General features: G+C 38.3%; 3 non-coding genes across 3 annotated transcripts; 2 read left to right on the forward strand and 1 right to left on the reverse strand.

The window, feature by feature from the left end:
• Positions 1-467: 467 nt before the first annotated feature.
• Positions 468-550, reverse strand: TRNAL-CAG (transfer RNA leucine (anticodon CAG)). Its single transcript has one exon. It is a non-coding gene; the product is annotated as a tRNA-Leu (tRNA).
• A 3,222-nt stretch (positions 551-3,772) lies between these two features.
• TRNAF-GAA (transfer RNA phenylalanine (anticodon GAA)) lies at positions 3,773-3,845 on the forward strand. Its single transcript has one exon. It is a non-coding gene; the product is annotated as a tRNA-Phe (tRNA).
• Positions 3,846-9,177: 5,332 nt separating this feature from the next.
• Positions 9,178-9,250, forward strand: TRNAL-GAG (transfer RNA leucine (anticodon GAG)). Its single transcript has one exon. It is a non-coding gene; the product is annotated as a tRNA-Leu (tRNA).

Consider the following 9,250-nt stretch of genomic DNA (forward strand, 5'->3'; position numbering starts at 1 on the left):
AAGTATGAGTGATTTGAGATAAAGTTCTTTCTCCATATGCATTTAGCAAGATTTTCATTCTTTGTGAAGTGCAGATATACCTGAAAAAAACAGTTTTAAGTATCTCTTTTCAGAACAGTCACTAATGCGAGAAGAAAATGAAAGTAGTTATACTGAAAAATTAAGTTGAAGTCGAAGTAGTATGGAGGAAATTAGAAAAAAAACCTGAGAAATATCAACATAAAGTGCTAAGGATCTTTAAGATTTTGTGTATCTTGAGGCTTATTTTATGAGATTTTTCACCTCCCTCTTCTTACTGATAGTGCAGCAGAGAACAACATGATTGTGACAGACAGGATTGAGGATCCAGAGGGTTCTCATTGGCTTTGTCCTTGGACTAATCTGGTTTGTGGAAATGTCTGAATTGTGACAGAGGGACATAGTGAAAATGAAAAAAAAAAAAACATGATTGTAATGTAACAGAAACCTGTCAGAAGTGGGATTCGAACCCACGCCTCAAGTAGAGACTGCGACCTGAACGCAGCGCCTTGGACCGCTCGGCCATCCTGACAAGCACAACTGTGGAAAATTCACACTTTCTAAAAACAAACACATTTTTTGTTTGGCCCCAAAAAAACGCAAATTTTGAACTGAAAACGCCTTTGAGTTTGCCTTGCAATGCTGTAGCTTTAACTTTGTAGGTTGCTGAAATAGCTCAGTTGGGAGAGCGTTAGACTGAAGATCTAAAGGTCTCTGGTCCGACCGCGGGTTTCAGCACGCTGTTTTTAAGTATGATTGATTTGAGATAAAGTTCTTTCTCCATATGCATTTAGCAAGATTTTCATTCTTTGTGAAGTGCAGATATACCTGAAAAAAAACAGTTTTAAGTATCTCTTTTCAGAACAGTCACTAATGCGAGAAGAAAATGAAAGTAGTTATACTGAAAAATTAAGTTGAAGTCGAAGTAGTATGGAGGAAATCGGAGAAAAAATCTGAGAAATATCAACATAAAGTGCTAAGGATCTTTAAGATTTTGTGTATCTTGAGGTTTATTTTATGAGATTTTCCTCCTCCCTCTTCTTACTGATAGTGGAGCAGAGAACAACATGATTGAGACAGACAGGATTGAGGATCCAGAGGGTTCTCATTGGCTTTGTCCTTGGACTAATCTGGTTTGTGGAAATGTCTGAATTGTGACAGAGGGACATAGTGAAAATGAAAAAAAAAAAAAACATGATTGTAATGCAACAGAAACCTGTCAGAAGCGGGATTCGAACCCACGCCTCAAGTAGAGACTGCGACCTGAACGCAGCGCCTTGGACCGCTCGGCCATCCTGACAAGCACAACTGTGAAAAATTCACACTTTCCAAAAACAAACACATTTTTTGTTTGGCCCCAAGAAAATGCAAATTTTGAACTGAAAATGTATTAACGCCTTTGAGTTTGCCTTGCAATGCTGTAGCTTTAACTTTGTAGGTTGCTGAAATAGCTCAGTTGGGAGAGCGTTAGACTGAAGATCTAAAGGGCCCTGGTCCGATCCCGGGTTTCAGCACGCTGTTTTTAAGTATGAGTGTTTTGAGATAAAGTTCTTTCTCCATATGCATTTAGCAAGATTTTCATTCTTTGTGAAGTGCAGATATACCTGAAAAAAACAGTTTTAAGTATCGCTTTTCAGAACAGTCACTAATGCGAGAAGAAAATGAAAGTAGTTATACTGAAAAATTAAGTTGAAGTCGAAGTAGTGTGGAGGAAATCGGAGAAAAAATATGAGAAATATCAACATAAAGTGCTAAGGATCTTTAACATTTTGTGTATCTTGAGGTTTATTTTATGAGATTTTTCACCTCCCTCTTCTTACTGATAGTGCAGCAGAGAACAACATGATTGTGACAGACAGGATTGAGGATCCAGAGGGTTCTCATTGGCTTTGTCCTTGGACTAATCTGGTTTGTGGAAATGTCTGAATTGTGACAGAGGGACATAGTGAAAATGAAAAAAAAAAAAAACATGATTGTAAAGTAACAGAAACCTGTCAGAAGTGGGATTCGAACCCACGCCTCAAGTAGAGACTGCGCCCTGAACGCAGGGCCTTGGACTGCTCGGCCATCCTGACAAGCACAACTGTGGAAAATTCACACTTTCTAAAAACAAACACATTTTTTGTTTGGCCCCAAAAAAATGCAAATTTTGAACTGAAAATGTATTAACGCCTTTGAGTTTGCCTTGCAATGCTGTAGCTTTAACTTTGTAGGTTGCTGAAATAGCTCAGTTGGGAGAGCGTTAGACTGAAGATCTAAAGGTCCCTGGTCCGATCCCGGGTTTCAGCACGCTGTTTTTAAGTATGAGTGATTTGAGATAAAGTTCTTTCTCCATATGCATTTAGCAAGATTTTCATTCTTTGTGAAGTGCAGATATACCTGAAAAAAACAGTTTTAAGTATCTCTTTTCAGAACAGTCACTAATGCGAGAAGAAAATGAAAGTAGTTATACTGAAAAATTAAGTTGAAGTCGAAGTAGTATGGAGGAAATCGGAGAAAAAATCTGAGAAATATCAACATAAAGTGCTAAGGATCTTTAACATTTTGTGTATCTTGAGGTTTATTTTATGAGATTTTCCACCTCCCTCTTCTTACTGATAGTGCAGCAGAGAACAACATGATTGTGACAGACAGGATTGAGGATCCAGAGGGTTCTCATTGGCTTTGTCCTTGGACTAATCTGGTTTGTGGAAATGTCTGAATTGTGACAGAGGGACATAGTGAAAATGAAAAAAAAAAAACCATGATTGTAATGTAACAGAAACCTGTCAGAAGTGAGATTCGAACCCGTGCCTCAAGTAGAGACTGCGACCTGAACGCAGCGCCTTGGACCGCTCGGCCATCCTTACAAGCACAACTGTGGAAAATTCACACTTTCTAAAAACAAACACATTTTTTGTTTGGCCCCAAAAAAAGGCAAATTTTGAACTGAAAACGCCTTTGAGTTTGCCTTGCAATGCTGTAGCTTTAACTTTGTAGGTTGCTGAAATAGCTCAGTTGGGAGAGCGTTAGACTGAAGATCTAAAGGTCTCTGGTCCGACCGCGGGTTTCAGCACGCTGTTTTTAAGTATGATTGATTTGAGATAGTTCTTTCTCCATATGCATTTAGCAAGATTTTCATTCTTTGTGAAGTGCAGATATACCTGAAAAAAACAGTTTTAAGTATCTCTTTTCAGAACAGTCACTAATGCGAGAAGAAAATGAAAGTAGTTATACTGAAAAATTAAGTTGAAGTCGAAGTAGTATGGAGGAAATCGGAGAAAAAATCTGAGAAATATCAACATAAAGTGATAAGGATCTTTAAGATTTTGTGTATCTTGAGGTTTATTTTATGAGATTTTCCTCCTCCCTCTTCTTACTGATAGTGGAGCAGAGAACAACATGATTGTGACAGACAGGATTGAGGATCCAGAGGGTTCTCATTGGCTTTCTCCATGGACTAATCTGGTTTGTGGAAATGTCTGAATTGTGACAGACGGACATAGTGAAAATGAAAAAAAAAAAACCATGATTGTAATGTAACAGAAACCTGTCATAAGCGGGATTCGAACCCACGCCTCAAGTAGAGACTGCGACCTGAACGCAGCGCCTTGGACCGCTCGGCCATCCTGACAAGCACAACTGTGAAAAATTCACACTTTCCAAAAACAAACACATTTTTTTTTTGGCCCCAAGAAAATGCAAATTTTGAACTGAAAATGTATTAACGCCTTTGAGTTTGCCTTGCAATGCTGTAGCTTTAACTTTGTAGGTTGCTGAAATAGCTCAGTTGGGAGAGCGTTAGACTGAAAATCTAAAGGTCCCTGGTCCGATCCCGGGTTTCAGCACGCTGTTTTTAAGTATGAGTGTTTTGAGATAAAGTTCTTTCTTCATATGCATTTAGCAAGATTTTCATTCTTTGTGAAGTGCAGATATACCTGAAAAAAACAGTTTTAAGTATCTCTTTTCAGAACAGTCACTAATGCGAGAAGAAAATGAAAGTAGTTATACTGAAAAATTAAGTTGAAGTCGAAGTAGTATGGAGGAAATCGGAGAAAAAATATGAGAAATATCAACATAAAGTGCTAAGGATCTTTAACATTTTGTGTATCTTGAGGTTTATTTTATGAGATTTTCCACCTCCCTCTTCTTACTGATAGTGCAGCAGAGAACAACATGATTGTGACAGACAGGATTGAGGATCCAGAGGGTTCTCATTGGCTTTGTCCTTGGACTAATCTGGTTTGTGGAAATGTCTGAATTGTGACAGAGGTACATAGTGAAAATGAAAAAAAAACAAAACATGATTGTAATGTAACAGAAACCTGTCAGAAGTGGGATTCGAACCCACGCCTCAAGTAGAGACGGCGACCTGAACGCAGCGCCTTGGACCACTCGGCCATCCTGACAAGCACAATTGTGGAAAATTCACACTTTCTAAAAACAAACACATTTTTTGTTTGGCCCCAAAAAAAGGCAAATTTTGAACCGAAAATTTATTAACGCCTTTGAGTTTGCCTTGCAATGCTGTAGCTTTAACTTTGTAGGTTGCTGAAATAGCTCAGTTGGGAGAGCGTTAGACTAAAGGTCCCTGGTCCGATCTCGGCTTTCAGCACACTGTTTTTAAGTATGAGTGATTTGAGATAAAGTTCTTTCTCCATATGCATTTAGCAAGATTTTCATTCTTTGTGAAGTGCAGATATACCTGAAAAAACAGTTTTAAGTATCTCTTTTCAGAACAGTCACTAATGCGAAAAGAAAATGAAAGTAGTTACACTGAAGAATTAAGTTGAAGTCGAAGTAGTATGGAGGAAATCAGAAAAAAAATCTGTGAAATATCAACATAAAGTGCTAAGGATCTTTAAGATTTTGTGTATCTTGAGGTTTATTTTATGAGATTTTTCACCTCCCTCTTCTTACTGATAGTGCAGCAGAGAACAACATGATTGTGACAGACAGGATTGAGGATCCAGAGGGTTTTCATTGGCTTTGTCCTTGGACTAATCTGGTTTGTGGAAATGTCTGAATTGTGACAGAGGGACATAGTGAAAATGAAAAAAAAACAAAACATGATTGTAATGTAACAGAAACCTGTCAAAAGTGGGATTCGAACCCACGCCTCAAGTAGAGACTGCGACCTGAACGCAGCGCCTTGGACCGCTCAGCCATCCTGACAAGCACAACTGTGGAAAATTCACACTTTCTAAAAACAAACACATTTTTTGTTTGGCCCCAAAAAAAGGCAAATTTTGAACTGAAAATTTATTAACGCCTTTGAGTTTGCCTTGCAATGCTGTAGCTTTAACTTTGTAGGTTGCTGAAATAGCTCAGTTGGGAGAGCGTTAGACTGAAGATCTAAAGGTCCCTGTTCTGATCCCGGGTTTCAGCACGCTGTTTTTAAGTATGAGTGATTTGAGATAAAGTTCTTTCTCCATATGCATTTAGCAAGATTTTCATTCTTTGTGAAGTGCAGATATACCTGAAGAAAACAGTTTTAAGTATCTCTTTTCAGAACAGTCACTAATGCGAGAAGAAAATGAAAGTAGTTATACTGAAAAATTAAGTTGAAGTCGAAGTAGTATGGAGGAAATCAGAAAAAAAATCTGAGAAATATCAACATAAAGTGCTAAGGATCTTTAACATTTTGTGTATCTTGAGGTTTATTTTATGAGATTTTCCACCTCCCTCTTCTTACTGATAGTGCAGCAGAGAACAACATGATTGAGACAGACAGGATTGAGGATCCAGAGGGTTCTCATTGGCTTTGTCCTTGGACTAATCTGGTTTGTGGAAATGTCTGAATTGTGACAGAGGGACATAGTGAAAATGAAAAAACAAACAAAACATGATTGTAATGTAACAGAAACCTGTCAGAAGTGGGATTCGAACCCACGCCTCAAGTAGAGACTGCGACCTGAACGCAGCGCCTTGGACCGCTCAGCCATCCTGACAAGCACAACTGTGGAAAATTCACACTTTCCAAAAACAAACACATTTTTTGTTTGGCCCCAAAAAAAGGCAAATTTTGAACTGAAAATTTATTAACGCCTTTGAGTTTGCCTTGCAATGCTGTAGCTTTAACTTTGTAGGTTGCTGAAATAGCTCAGTTGGGAGAGCGTTAGACTAAAGGTCCCTGGTCTGATCTCGGGTTTCAGCACGCTGTTTTTAAGTATGAGTGATTTGAGATAAAGTTCTTTCTCCATATGCATTTAGCAAGATTTTCATTCTTTGTGAAGTGCAGATATACCTGAAGAAAACAGTTTTAAGTATCTCTTTTCAGAACAGTCACTAATGCGAGAAGAAAATGAAAGTAGTTATACTGAAAAATTAAGTTGAAGTCGAAGTAGTATGGAGGAAATCAGAAAAAAAATCTGAGAAATATCAACATAAAGTGCTAAGGATCTTTAAGATTTTGTGTATCTTGAGGTTTATTTTATGAGATTTTTCACCTCCCTCTTCTTACTGATAGTGCAGCAGAGAACAACATGATTGTGACAGACAGGATTGAGGATCCAGAGGGTTCTCATTGGCTTTGTCCTTGGACTAATCTGGTTTGTGGAAATGTCTGAATTGTGACAGAGGGACATAGTGAAAATGAAAAAAAAAAAACATGATTGAAATGTAACAGAAACCTGTCAGAAGTGGGATTCGAACCCACGCCTCAAGTAGAGACTGCGACCTGAACGCAGCGCCTTGGATCGCTCGGCCATCCTGACAAGCACTACTGTGGAAAATTCACACTTTCTAAAAACAAACACATTTTTTGTTTGGCCCCAAAAAAATGCAAATTTTGAACTGAAAATGTATTAACGCTTTTGAGTTTGCCTTGCAATGCTGTAGCTTTAACTTTGTAGGTTGCTGAAATAGCTCAGTTGGGAGAGTGTTAGACTGAAGATCTAAAGGTCCCTGGTCCGATCCCGGGTTTCAGCACGCTGTTTTTAAGTATGAGTGATTTGAGATAAAGTTCTTTCTCCATATGCATTTAGCAAGATTTTCATTCTTTGTGAAGTGCAGATATACCTGAAAAAAACAGTTTTAAGTATCTCTTTTCAGAACAGTCACTAATGCGAGAAGAAAATGAAAGTAGTTATACTGAAAAATTAAGTTGAAGTCGAAGTAGTATGGAGGAAATCGGAGAAAAAATCTGAGAAATATCAACATAAAGTGCTAAGGATCTTTAAGATTTTGTGTATCTTGAGGTTTATTTTATGAGATTTTCCACCTCCCTCTTCTTACTAATAGTGCAGCAGAGAATAACATGATTGTGACAGACAGGATTGAGGATCCAGAGGGTTCTCATTGGCTTTGTCCTTGGACTAATCTGGTTTGTGGAAATGTCTGAATTGTGACAGAGGGACATAGTGAAAATGAAAAAAAAACAAAACATGATTGTAATGTAACAGAAACCTGTCAGAAGTGGGATTCAAACCCACGCCTCAAGTAGAGACTGCGACCTGAACGCAGCGCCTTGGACCACTCGGCCATCCTGACAAGCACAACTGTGGAAAATTCACACTTTCTAAAAACAAACACATTTTTTGTTTGGCCCCAAAAAAAGGCAAACTTTGAACTGAAAATTTATTAACGCCTTTGAGTTTGCCTTGCAATGCTGTAGCTTTAACTTTGTAGGTTGCTGAAATAGCTCAGTTGGGAGAGCATTAGACTGAAGATCTAAAGGTCCCTGTTCCGATCCCGGGTTTCAGCACGCTGTTTTTAAGTATGAGTGATTTGAGATAAAGTTCTTTCTCCATATGCATTTAGCAAGATTTTCATTCTTTGTGAAGTGCAGATATACCTGAAGAAAACAGTTTTAAGTATCTCTTTTCAGAACAGTCACTAATGCGAGAAGAAAATGAAAGTAGTTATACTGAAGAATTAAGTTGAAGTCGAAGTAGTATGGAGGAAATCAGAAAATAAATCTGAGAAATATCAACATAAAGTGCTAAGGATCTTTAAGATTTTGTGTATCTTGAGGTTTATTTTATGAGATTTTTCAGCTCCCTCTTCTTACTGATAGTGCAGCAGAGAACAACATGATTGTGACAGACAGGATTGAGGATCCAGAGGGTTCTCATTGGCTTTGTCCTTGGACTAATCTGGTTTGTGGAAATGTCTGAATTGTGACAGAGGGACATAGTGAAAATGAAAAAAAAAAAAACATGATTGTAATGTAACAGAAACCTGTCAGAAGCGGGATTTGAACCCACACCTCAAGTAGAGACTGCGACCTGAACGCAGCGCCTTGGACCGCTCGGCCATCCTGACAAGCACAACTGTGGAAAATTCACACTTTCCAAAAACAAACACATTTTTTGTTTGGCCCCAAGAAAATGCAAATTTTGAACTGAAAATGTATTAACGCCTTTGAGTTTGCCTTGCAATGCAGTAGCTTTAACTTTGTAGGTTGCTGAAATAGCTCAGTTGGGAGAGCGTTAGACTGAAGATCTAAAGGTCCCTGGTCCGATCCCGGGTTTCAGCACGCGGTTTTTAAGTATGAGTGATTTGAGATAAAGTTCTTTCTCCATATGCATTTAGCAAGATTTTCATTCTTTGTGAAGTGCAGATATACCTGAAAAAAACAGTTTTAAGTATCTCTTTTCAGAACAGTCACTAATGCGAGAAGAAAATGAAAGTAGTTATACTGAAAAATTAAGTTGAAGTCGAAGTAGTATGGAGGAAATCAGAAAAAAAATCTGAGAAATATCAACATAAAGTGCTAAGGATCTTTAAGATTTTGTGTATCTTGAGGTTTATTTTATGAGATTTTTCACCTCCCTCTTCTTACTGATAGTGCAGCAGAGAACAACATGATTGTGACAGACAGGATTGAGGATCCAGAGGGTTCTCATTGGCTTTGTCCTTGGACTAATCTGGTTTGTGGAAATGTCTGAATTGTGACAGAGGGACATAGTGAAAATGAAAATAAAAAAAACATGATTGTAATGTAACAGAAACCTGTCAGAAGTGGGATTCGAACCCACGCCTCAAGTAGAGACTGCGACCTGAACGCAGCACTTTGGACCGCTCGGCCATCCTGACAAGCACAACTGTGGAAAATTCACACTTTCTAAAAACAAACACATTTTTTGTTTGGCCCCAAAAAAATGCAAATTTTGAACTGAAAATGTATTAACGCCTTTGAGTTTGCCTTGCAATGCTGTAGCTTTAACTTTGTAGGTTGCTGAAATAGCTCAGTTGGGAGAGCGTTGGACTGAGGATCTAAAGGTCCCTGGTCCGATCCCGGGTTTCAGCA

Source organism: Anomaloglossus baeobatrachus, chromosome 1 (assembly GCF_048569485.1).
Source record: "Anomaloglossus baeobatrachus isolate aAnoBae1 chromosome 1, aAnoBae1.hap1, whole genome shotgun sequence".
Taxonomy (NCBI): domain Eukaryota; kingdom Metazoa; phylum Chordata; class Amphibia; order Anura; family Aromobatidae; genus Anomaloglossus; species Anomaloglossus baeobatrachus.